Source organism: Trachemys scripta, chromosome 2 (assembly GCF_013100865.1).
Source record: "Trachemys scripta elegans isolate TJP31775 chromosome 2, CAS_Tse_1.0, whole genome shotgun sequence".
Classification (NCBI taxonomy): Eukaryota; Metazoa; Chordata; order Testudines; family Emydidae; genus Trachemys; species Trachemys scripta.
The window spans coordinates 48045584-48056146 of NC_048299.1; positions in this window are offsets into that span (position 1 = coordinate 48045584).

Here is a 10563-nt window from a genome sequence, read left to right on the forward strand (position 1 = left end):
CCTATTTGTATGAATGTACCATTACCGCAGGTGCCAGATATTTCTCCGTGCTCAACCTATCCAATGCTTTCTTCAGCATCCCATTACATCGAGTCACAGCATAAGTTCGCTTTCACCTTTGAGGGACGCCAGCTGACTTTCACCCGTGTTCCACAGGGCCTACACAATGCCCCGAGTATATGTCATTGTCATATGGAGAAGGATGCAAGATCAGGACCAAGTGCTGAGTTACGTGGATGATATCCTGATTGCCACGGAGAGTCGGGAGGAGAATCTACGAATTCTCGAAGTACTCCTGGATAAAATCCATTCCACTGGATTTCTAGTTAACCCAACAAAGGCCCAGCTTGTGCAACCTGAGGTCATCTATCTAGGCATCCATCTGTCCCCAAATGGGAAACAGCCAGATAGACAGAGAGTTGAGCTGATTTGCAAGCTCCCGGCGCCCAGGGATATCACAACACTGTGATTGTTCTTAGGCCTCACAGGGGTCTCCAGAGAATTTATAGGAGGCTATGCTGCCATCGCGAGACCCCTCTATAAACTGCTTCAGAAGGGCCAAGAGTGGGAGTGGGGAAGCATCCACCAAGACGCATTCCAAACCCTGAAGCAGGCACTAGCAAAGGCCCCAGCTCTAGCTTTTCCGAGGCCAGAAAACCCTGTTCATCTACAGCTGGCCACAGATGGGGATGGAATTAGTGCAGTGTTGTTGCAGGATCAAGGTAGCAGACTACAACCAGTCGCCTATGGATCGAGAGTTCTCACCCAGGTGGAACGGACATTCAGCCCCTGTGAAAAGGAGGTCCTAGCACTGGTGTGGGCAATCAGCCATTGGGAATATTTGATGGGATTGGCTCCTGTTATTGTAAGAACATCACACACCCCCATTAAATACGTCGTATCAAGGAAGATCAACGAGGGACGAGTGTCCTCCCCTCGACTCGCTAATTGGACCCTAAACTTGGTAAACCGAGACATCACGGTATGCAAGTCGCCTCAGTTTAGCATCCTTCCTTACGCACTGCTGTCAGAAGGGCAGGACCATGAGTGTCCCTTACCACCATCGACTCCGATGATTAAATCTCCCTTCAAGGTGGAAACCAGCTTCCTAAAAATCAAGGAAATAAAATTGACCATATGGATGGTGGATGGCAGTTGTTATCATCAAGACGGCCAGATACACACCAGATATGCTGCTTTACAACCCGTCTCAGGAAAAATACTGCAAGGTATGGTAAGACTGTATTCAGCTCAAGCAGCTAAAATAGTGGCAGTGGTAGCAGTTCTGTAGGAGGAGGAGCAGGAAGAAGACGTGTGTATTTGCTCAGACTCAGATTGGGTGATTCGGGCTCTGAGTGACTGGATGCCGGTGTGGATCCAGAACCAAATGCATTCGTCGGACGGAAAACCCATAAAGTACGCCAACTATCTCCAACATGCCTGGAATCTAGCATCTGACATGAAAAGATGTACTTATATGTGTAAAGTGAAGGCTCTTTGTAAGGACCATACGGTCCTTAAACCACCAAGTGGATCTCTTAGCCAAGGAGGCCACTTTATTAGACGAGAGCCATCTCTGGAGACATACGCCACCACCCATCTCCAAGATTCAGCCGTTGGATCCTGATGTGAATAGTCAACTTTACATTAAACAGCTTCAACAAGATCAACAAATCAAAAGCTTGTTGGGAAAAGGAGAATGCAAGGGGTACTCTATCTACACAGACAAGCATGGACTTATTTTAGCCTGCAGGAAGAATGACAACAATGCATTCCTGGTGGTGGTGGTGATGCCCAGCAGTCTAAGAAAAGAACTGGTCATTCTAGCCCACCAGCAGGGCCACTTTTGTCCAGAAAAGACCATGGCTCACCTAACGTCTGTGGCTTGGTGACCAGAGATCTGGAAGGATGTCAATACCCACATCCAATCCTGTCTAAGATGCGTAGAGAATAACGCAACATCTAGAATCGCCAAGGGACCCTTGCAGCACCATCTTATAGAAGGCCCTTGGTGCAGGATCCAAATCGATTATATTGGCCCTCTTCCCTGCACTGGTAGAGGCCATAAATACTGTTTAATAGTCGTTGACGTTTTTACCAAATGGGTAGAAGCTTATCCAACAAAGAATTGTACTGCCAAAACAACGGCTAAGGTCCTTTTAGAAGAGACCTTTTCCAGATTTGGGTTGCCCTTGGAAATGGACTCAGACCAAGGTCCCCACTTTGTTGGTGAGATCACTCAGGTGTTGTGCCAAGCTTTGGGAGTAAAGCAACGATTACACATTGCAGGCCATCTCCAAAGCTCTGGCTCAGTTAAGAGGACTAATAGAACTCTAAAAACTGCACTGGGGGAAGTCATCTTCTTTCAAGGGAAGGACTGGGATATAAAACTCCCTCTTGTTCTTATGGCTATTAGATCAACCATAGCTTCTCATGGCTTTCCTCCATTTGAGGCCATGATGGGAAGACCCATGAGAGCTCCAGAGCATTGGTGGGTAGGAGGGCAGCCCCCAGATGAGTACGAGTCTAGATTAAAAATAGATGCCTACATGACTCGTATATTACATGACATCATTAATATACTGCGACAAGTAGCTGCTCAATTAAAAGCCAACATTAAGGTCATGGATAGGAAATTAAGGCATGTAAAGGCTATAGAATGGGACATAGGAGATAAAGTTCTGTATAAGTACTATATTGGCTGTAGAGCAGTGTTATTAAAGTTAAACATTTATCAATCTGCAGGACTGTGTAATTTGTACCCAAGAATATTAGAAGAATTGACTCAGGAGCTTCCTTAAACATTAATATTGATTTTTAACAAATCTTGGAACAGTGGTGAGGTTCCAGAAGACTGGATAAAAAGCTAATATTGTGCCAGTATCTTAAAAGGATGAATGTGATGATCAGGAAAACCATTGACTGATTATCCTGATATTGCATCCCATATCAGCCTTTCCATGATTTTGTCTTGGATCAATCAGTAAAGAATGAAAGGATGGTAGTTTAATTAATGCCAATCAGCATGGCTTTATACTTTATTAAGCAAACCTGATATCACTTTTTGAGGAGATTACATGTTGGATTGATAAAGGTAACTGTGTTGATATAAGATTTCTGTAGGTCATTTAACCTAGTCCTGCACAACATTCTCATTAAAAAAGCACTGTACAAAATCAATGTAGTCTATATTAAACTGAAAGTTGACAATAACTAACAGTAAATGAGGAATCATTCTCGCATGGAGGTGTTTCTAGTGGAGTCCGGCAGGGATATGGTTTTGGCCCAACGCTATTCAATATATTTACCAACAATCTGGAAGGAAATATAAAATCACTGTTGGTAAAATTAGCAGATAACATAAAATTGGTGGAATGGTAAATGTTAGAGACAGGCCAGTTATACAGACTGATTTGGATCACTTGGTAAAGTATGCTAATTTGAACAGCAGCAGCAGTTTCAGATGGCTATGATGTAGCCATGGTGGTGTACAGAAAGGACTTCCATCTTGAATGATCTCTTGCAAGTTTTCTTTCTTTGGAAAGAATCAGTATGGGAGGATTTAGGCTTCTTAAATCCCTCAAAATTGCATCTTCCAACCTCATTCATGGTCGGCCACATGCTCTGCTTTCTTTCATCTCAGCTCAATAAACCTTCTATAAAAGCAGACCTTCTGCACATTGGACATGACCCCACCATTGCAGTCATCTTATTCGCAACTGGCGCAAGACTGCAACTTGCTGGGATTGTCTAAGTATCTCCTCATTTATGGGGCAGGGGGAAAAATGTGAATTAGAACAATGTGTTTTAATACAGCCAAATGCAAGGTCATACATCTAGGAACAAAGAATGTAGGTCACACTTATAATATGAAGGACTGTATCCTGGAATGTAGTGGCATTGAAAAGGACTTAAGGGTTATCATGGATAACCAACTGAATATGAGCTCCCAGTGTGATGTTGTAGCTGAGGGGGCTAACACGATCATTGGATGTATAAGTGGAGGAATATTAAGTAGGGGTAGAGACGTATGCAACATTGAATACTATAGGCAGCAGATGACTTCTTTCAGAACACAAAATTCTATTCAATGACAAAAAAGAACATTAACTGTAGCTGTTGTGACTGGGAGTATCAAGAGATGAATTTCTACTTCTTTCACCCTAGGAAACATAGCAAAAAGATCAGGTCGCGCCACTAGTGATAATAAAAAAGAACAAGTTGAAATCAAATCTTCGTTCATTTGTCATATGACATATATGTTCAAATTCTCTATTCTGTCCTGATCACATAGCAGCCCCATTGATGGTAGTGCCTCGCTCCACTCAACTGTCCATGTTTTATAAGATAGGCATCTGTAAAAGCTACACAGAGATTGAGTAGAATCCAGAAGTCGCTGTTGTAGATTTGTAAGAATCAAGTCTGTGTACTCTTTCAGCTGGCTTAACGAACAGTTCTTTGTCATCTTCACTTAAGGATTCATTGGTCAACTTCTGGACTGAAGTCTTTGCATCTTCCACTATGTTTTTAATTGATATTTCTCTGATTGATCCAAGTGTAGCTTGTATTGCTGGACAAAGATCTACTACTGTTGTAGCGGATGCCTGGATGACATTGTTTAATTACCCAAGTGGTTTCAATAGTAAACTTACAAGAGAGAGAATGGTGATTGTCTTCTCTGCAATAATGGTTGCAGTAATTTTAAGACACCAGCCAAGGATCGCTTGTAAGAAAGCCGGGGTTTTTTCGCAGGTTGGTCTAATTTAAACTTCAGTCCCAGAGCATTGTCTATTTTTTCCACAATGTTCAGTCTTTTTGGACTCCTCTTGAAAAAAGTCTATAACAAAGACATTAAATGTATGGCTTTTAAAATGTCTTCTGAAGATTCTGCAGCTCAAACTAGTGCGAGTTGGAGTAGATGTCATTTGCAGTGCGTATAGGAGAGATTAGGGTTACACTTTTTTCTGAGCAAAGCTTATTCTCCATGCCTTCCAGATAAGTTTGCAGCTCCATCAAATGTACAAGCTGACATCTGTTTGGGGTCCAATTCACAAGCATTTAACTCTTCTAAGATGTGGGTTGTCAGAGATGCAGCCAATGTGTCTTCTATAACCTGAACATCTAGAAATGCATCTACTGGCCTACCACTGACATCAAGATAACATACGCTATGACTTAATATTTGATGACCATTTGCATTGGTGCATTCATCAGCTAGGTATGCACATTTTTTGAATGTGGTGAGAGAATGCTTCACTTTTTCAACTGCTGAGTCTTTCATTGTTGCACTGCAGGCTCCTAACCAGTCAATTGAGTTTCTTGCAGAAAGATAGTGAGCATTTGCTAGTCTTGTTTGGAACCAGTGTCCAACTTCAGGGCTAACAAGTGACAATGCACTTAATATTGGCCTCCAGTTTGTAGTGTGTGGTATCTTTCGCTTAAATAGAAAGTATGATGCAGCAGCCATGTTTTTTAAAAGGCTTCCTGCATGTCAGTACACTCCAGAGGCTTGGTGTTTTACAGCCTTTTCACAGTTTGTCAGCATTGGCTTTGCTGATCGGTTTGGCAAACCAGGCTCCTCCAGTTTTACCAACTGTGGCAGTAGGAAGCTTTCCTTCTTCGTAAGATTCTTTGTAAGGCCTGGTCTACACTAGGCGTTTATGTCGAAGTTAGCGCCGTTACATCGAATTAACCCTGCACCCGTCCACACCGCGAAGGTATTTAGTTCGACATAGAGGTCTCTTTAATTCGACTTCTGTACTCCTCCCCGACGAGGGGAGTAGCGCTAAATTCGACATGGCCATGTCGAATTAGGCTAGGTGTGGATGGAAATCGACGCTAATAGCTCCAGGAGCTATCCCACAGTGCACCACTCTGTTGACGCTCTGGACAGCAGTAAGAGCTCGGATGTTCTGAACTGCCACACAGGAAAAGCCCCGGGAAAATTTGAATTTGAATTCCTTTTCCTGTCTGGCCAGTTTGAATCTCATTTCCTGTCTGGACATCGTGGCGAGCTCAGCAGCACTGGCAACGATGCAGAGCTCTCCAGCACTGATGGCAGTGCAATCTCAGAATAGAAAGAGGGCCCCAGCATGGACTGATCGGGAAGTCTTGGATCTCATCGCTGTGTGGGGCGATGAGTCCGTGCTTTCCGAGCTGCGATCCAAAAGACGGAATGCAAAGATCTATGAGAAGATCTCTAAAGACATGGCAGAGAGAGGATACAGCCGGGATGTAACGCAGTGCCGCGTGAAAATCAAGGAGCTGAGGCAAGGCTACCAGAAGACCAAAGAGGCAAACGGACGCTCCGGATCCCATCCCCAGACATCCCGTTTCTACGAGGCACTGCATTCCATCCTCGGTGCGGCCGCCACCACTACCCCACCACTGACTGTGGACTCTGAGGATGGGATAGTGTCCACGGCCGGATCCTCGGACATGTTAGCGGACGGGGAAGATGAGGAAGGAGATGAGGAGGACGAGGCAGTCGACAGCGCTCACAACGCTGATTTCCCCGACAGCCAGGATCTCTTCATCACCCTTACAGAGATCCCCTACCAACCCTCCCCAGCCGTTACCCCGGACACAGAATCTGGTGAAGGATCATCCAGTAAGTGTTGTAAACATCTAAACATTTATTTGTAACAGAACATGATTATTAACAATTTAAAAAATGGGTTTCTCATGATTAGTTTGATTAACTTAACGGTTCAGTCATGGGCAGTGCAACTATTTGAAAAAAATCTAGCAATGTCCGGTTTTGCATGATTGTCCTGCCCAAGCCGCTCTACTGTTTAGTCCCTGCTACTGCAGCTACAGTAAGATGCGGTCTATATGTCCGGGGATGGAGCAGAAATCCTCCTGGGACATCTCAAGGAAGCTCTCCTGCAGGTAATTTGAAATCCGCTGCATTAGGTTCTTGGGGAGAGCGGCCTTATTGGGTCCTCCGTAGTAGGACACGTTGCCGCGCCACGAGACTAGCAAGTACTCCGGAATCATTGCTTGGCACAGCATGGCGGCATACGGCCCTGGTCTTTGAAGGCTTTCCCGGAGCATTCTCTGTCTGTCGCTCCCAGAGATCCTCATGAGGGTGATGTCGCTCATGATGACCTGCTTTGAATGAGGTAGGGGAATGTTAGTGTTGGGACTGCTTTACCGTTCCTTTACAGAACTGTAACCGCTGGTTTGCAGCCACGCGGTGGAGGCGGGAGAGGGTCAGCCGAAAGGGATCATTCACGGGGACAGCCGCGAGGGTGTGGGACAGGAGCAGACTTCCTGCTTGCCGGATTGCTGGCAGCAGGGACCGACATTGATTTCAATGTGAAATGAGGCCATTGCTAATATTAAAGTTTTAAGCTGCCACGAATCTACGGCTTACCATGTCTGCGTGCAAGAGCAATTCCGTTGTCCTGACAGGGTTCTCAAAAGTGCTCTGCAAAACCCCAGACACTGAATGCGAAGGCCGAGAATTCGACCTTGTGCTGAGTGCGCATGTGATAGGTGCTGTGCATGGTCCTGTTCACAGAGAAAGACTATGTTTTTTGTTCACAACTACATTTATCTTTCTGAGGAATTCACTCCCTTTTTCCCATTCCCACAGCCCCATCTGCGACTGTCTCACAACCTAGCCTGTCATCACACTCCCAGAGGCTAGGGAGGATTAGGCATAAGAAGAAGAGGACACGGGAGGACATGTTCTCAGAGCTTATAGCCTGCTCCCGAGCCCAGGCAGCACAGCAGACCCAGTGGCGGGAGAACTTGTCCCAAATGCACCAAGCCAACATGGATCGGGAGGAGAGGTGGCGTCAGGAAGACCAGCAGGCGACTCAAACCCTGCTTGGACTACTGAGGGAGCAAACGGACACGCTCCGGCGCCTTGTGGATGTTCTGCAGGAACGGAGGCAGGAGGACAGAGCCCCGCTGCAGTCCATCTCTAACCGCCCTCCCCCGCCACCAAGTCCCATACTCCCTTCACCCAAAGTGCACAGAAGGAGAGGCGGCAGAGTCCCTGCTAACTCTCACTCCACCCCTGCAGAGAGCTCGAGCAGCAGAAGGCTCTCATTCCCCAAAGTTTGACAAGTTCTTTCCTTCCCGCCTGACACAAGCCCCCGTCCAAGTTTCACTTCCCAGTCCCATGTGTAGTTGATAATAAAAAATATGTTTCTGTTAACTACTGTTTCCATCATGTTCTTTTGGAGGGGGGGGGGGAAAGGGGGTTGGTAATTGGACAGGACAGTCACCTTTGGCAGGGTACATAGTCGGGGGCAGGCACAGCAGCAGGGCACATACATAGTGCAGTGATGCAGTGACTACTTACCCTGGTTAGTCTGGGAGGTTCTTTTCATGTTATGTGGTGGGGGGTGGGTTGCTCTGTGACTTTGTGTCAGGGGAGGGCAGTTAGAGATCTTAAGCGGCGGTCCTTAGGCAGGATCACAGAGCCACACAGCAGGGGATCTGTAACCGTCCCCCCCTGCCACAAACTCACATAGACCCCCCATACACACAGTCCGTATCAGGAGGGGTGACAGGCTCCGTTGAAAGAACCATCCCACCGCAGCGGAGCCTGTCAGTCCTTGAGTTTAGAAGCTGCATTCGCGCGACTACACTACACCCGCTCCGCACCACAGTCTGCGTCCCAGTTTTAAAAAATTCCCGCGAAAACAGTATTAAAGAAAACGGTGTGCTTTAACAAAGTAGAACTATTTTTATTTTGAAACGTGTGTTGGAAGTGGGGTGAAGGCTTCTCTGTACACAAAATTAGAAAGTCACAGGTTACCCTGCTCACTCAGGAACTTTGCTTTCAAAGCCTCCCGGATGCACAGCGCTTCCCGCTGGTCTCTTCTAATCGCCCGGCTGTCTGGCTGTGAGTAATCAGCAGCCAGGCTAATTTCCTCAACCTCCCACCCAGCCATAAAGGTCTCCCCCTTGCTCTCACAGAGATTGTGGAGCACACAGCAAGCTGCTATAACAATGGGGATATTGGTTTCGCTGAGATCACAGCGAGTCAGCAAGCTTCTCCATCTCCCCTTGAGACGTCCAAAAGCACACTCCACCACCATTCTGCACTTGCTCAGCCGGTAGTTGAAGAGTTCTTTTTCAGTGTCCAGGGCACCTGTATAGGGCTTCATGAGCCAGGGCATTAGCGGGTAGGCTGGGTCCCCGAGGATCACTATAGGCATCTCCACATCCCCAACAGTTATTTTGTGGTCCGGGAAGTAAATACCTTGCTGCAGCCGTCTAAACAGACCAGAGTTCCTGAAAACACGAGCGTCATGAACCTTGCCCGGCCATCCGACATTGATGTTGGTAAAACGTCCCCTGTGGTCCACCAGTGCTTGCAGCACCATGGAAAAGTAGCCCTTTCTGTTAATGTACTGGCTGGCCTGGTGGTCCGGTGCCAGGATAGGGATGTGAGTTCCATCTATGGCCCCACCGCAGTTTGGGAATCCCATCGCTGCAAAGCCATCTATGATCGCCTCCAAGTTTCCCAGGGTCACTACCTTTGGCAGCAGTACATCAACGATTGCCTTGGCTACTTGCATCACAACAACCCCCACGGTAGATTTGCCCACCCCAAACTGGCTCGCGACTGACCGGTAGCTGTCAGGCGTTGCAAGCTTCCAGAGGGCTATGGCCACTCGCTTCTGGACAGTCAGGGCTGCTCGCATCCGGGTGTCATTGCGCTTCAGGGCAGGGGACAGCAACTCACAAAGTTCAAGGAAAGTTCCCTTCCGCATGCGGAAGTTTCGCAGCCACTGTGATTCATCCCAGACCTGCAGCACTATGCGGTCCCACCACTCAGTGCTTGTTTCCCGTGCCCAGAATCGCCGTTTCACAGCATCAACATGACCCATTGCCACCGTGATGTCCTCGGCGCTGGGTCCCCTGCTTTCTGAGAGGTCTGTGCTACTCTCAGACTTCAGGCCATCACCGCGTTGACGTAGCCTCCTCGCCTGACTTTTCTGCATCTGCCTCAGGGCAACCTGTATGATAAGCTGCGAGGCGTTGAGAGCGGCCACAACTGCAGCGATGGTTGCAGCGGGCTCCATGCTCACAGTGCTGTGGCGTCCGCGCTGTCAATGACTGGAAAAGTGCGCGAAATGATTTCCCGCCGGCGCTTTCAGGGAGGGAGGGAGGGCGGGAGTGATGGACGGATGACGACAGTTACCCAAAAGCACCCTGGCCCCTTTTTTTTTTACCCAGAAGGCATTTGCGGCTCCACCCAGAATTCCAATGGGCGGCGGGGACTCCGGGAACTATGGGATAGCTACCCACAGTGCACCGCTTCCAATGTCGACGCTTTCCCCGTTAGTGTGGACTCACAAAGTCGAATTACTGTCCTTAGTGTGGACACACACGTTCGACTTTGCAATATCGATTCCAAATATTCGATTTAAGTAAAATCGAACTACTCTCGTAGTGTAGACAAGGCCTAAGAGGTACACCAGTAACCATCTTTTGTAACTTCAATAAATGGGTAAAATTTGACTGACAAACATCAGGAATGCCTTTTAGATTGTGGCAACACGGTTTCTTTAGTAGATAGCTGGATTTGTACTTTGG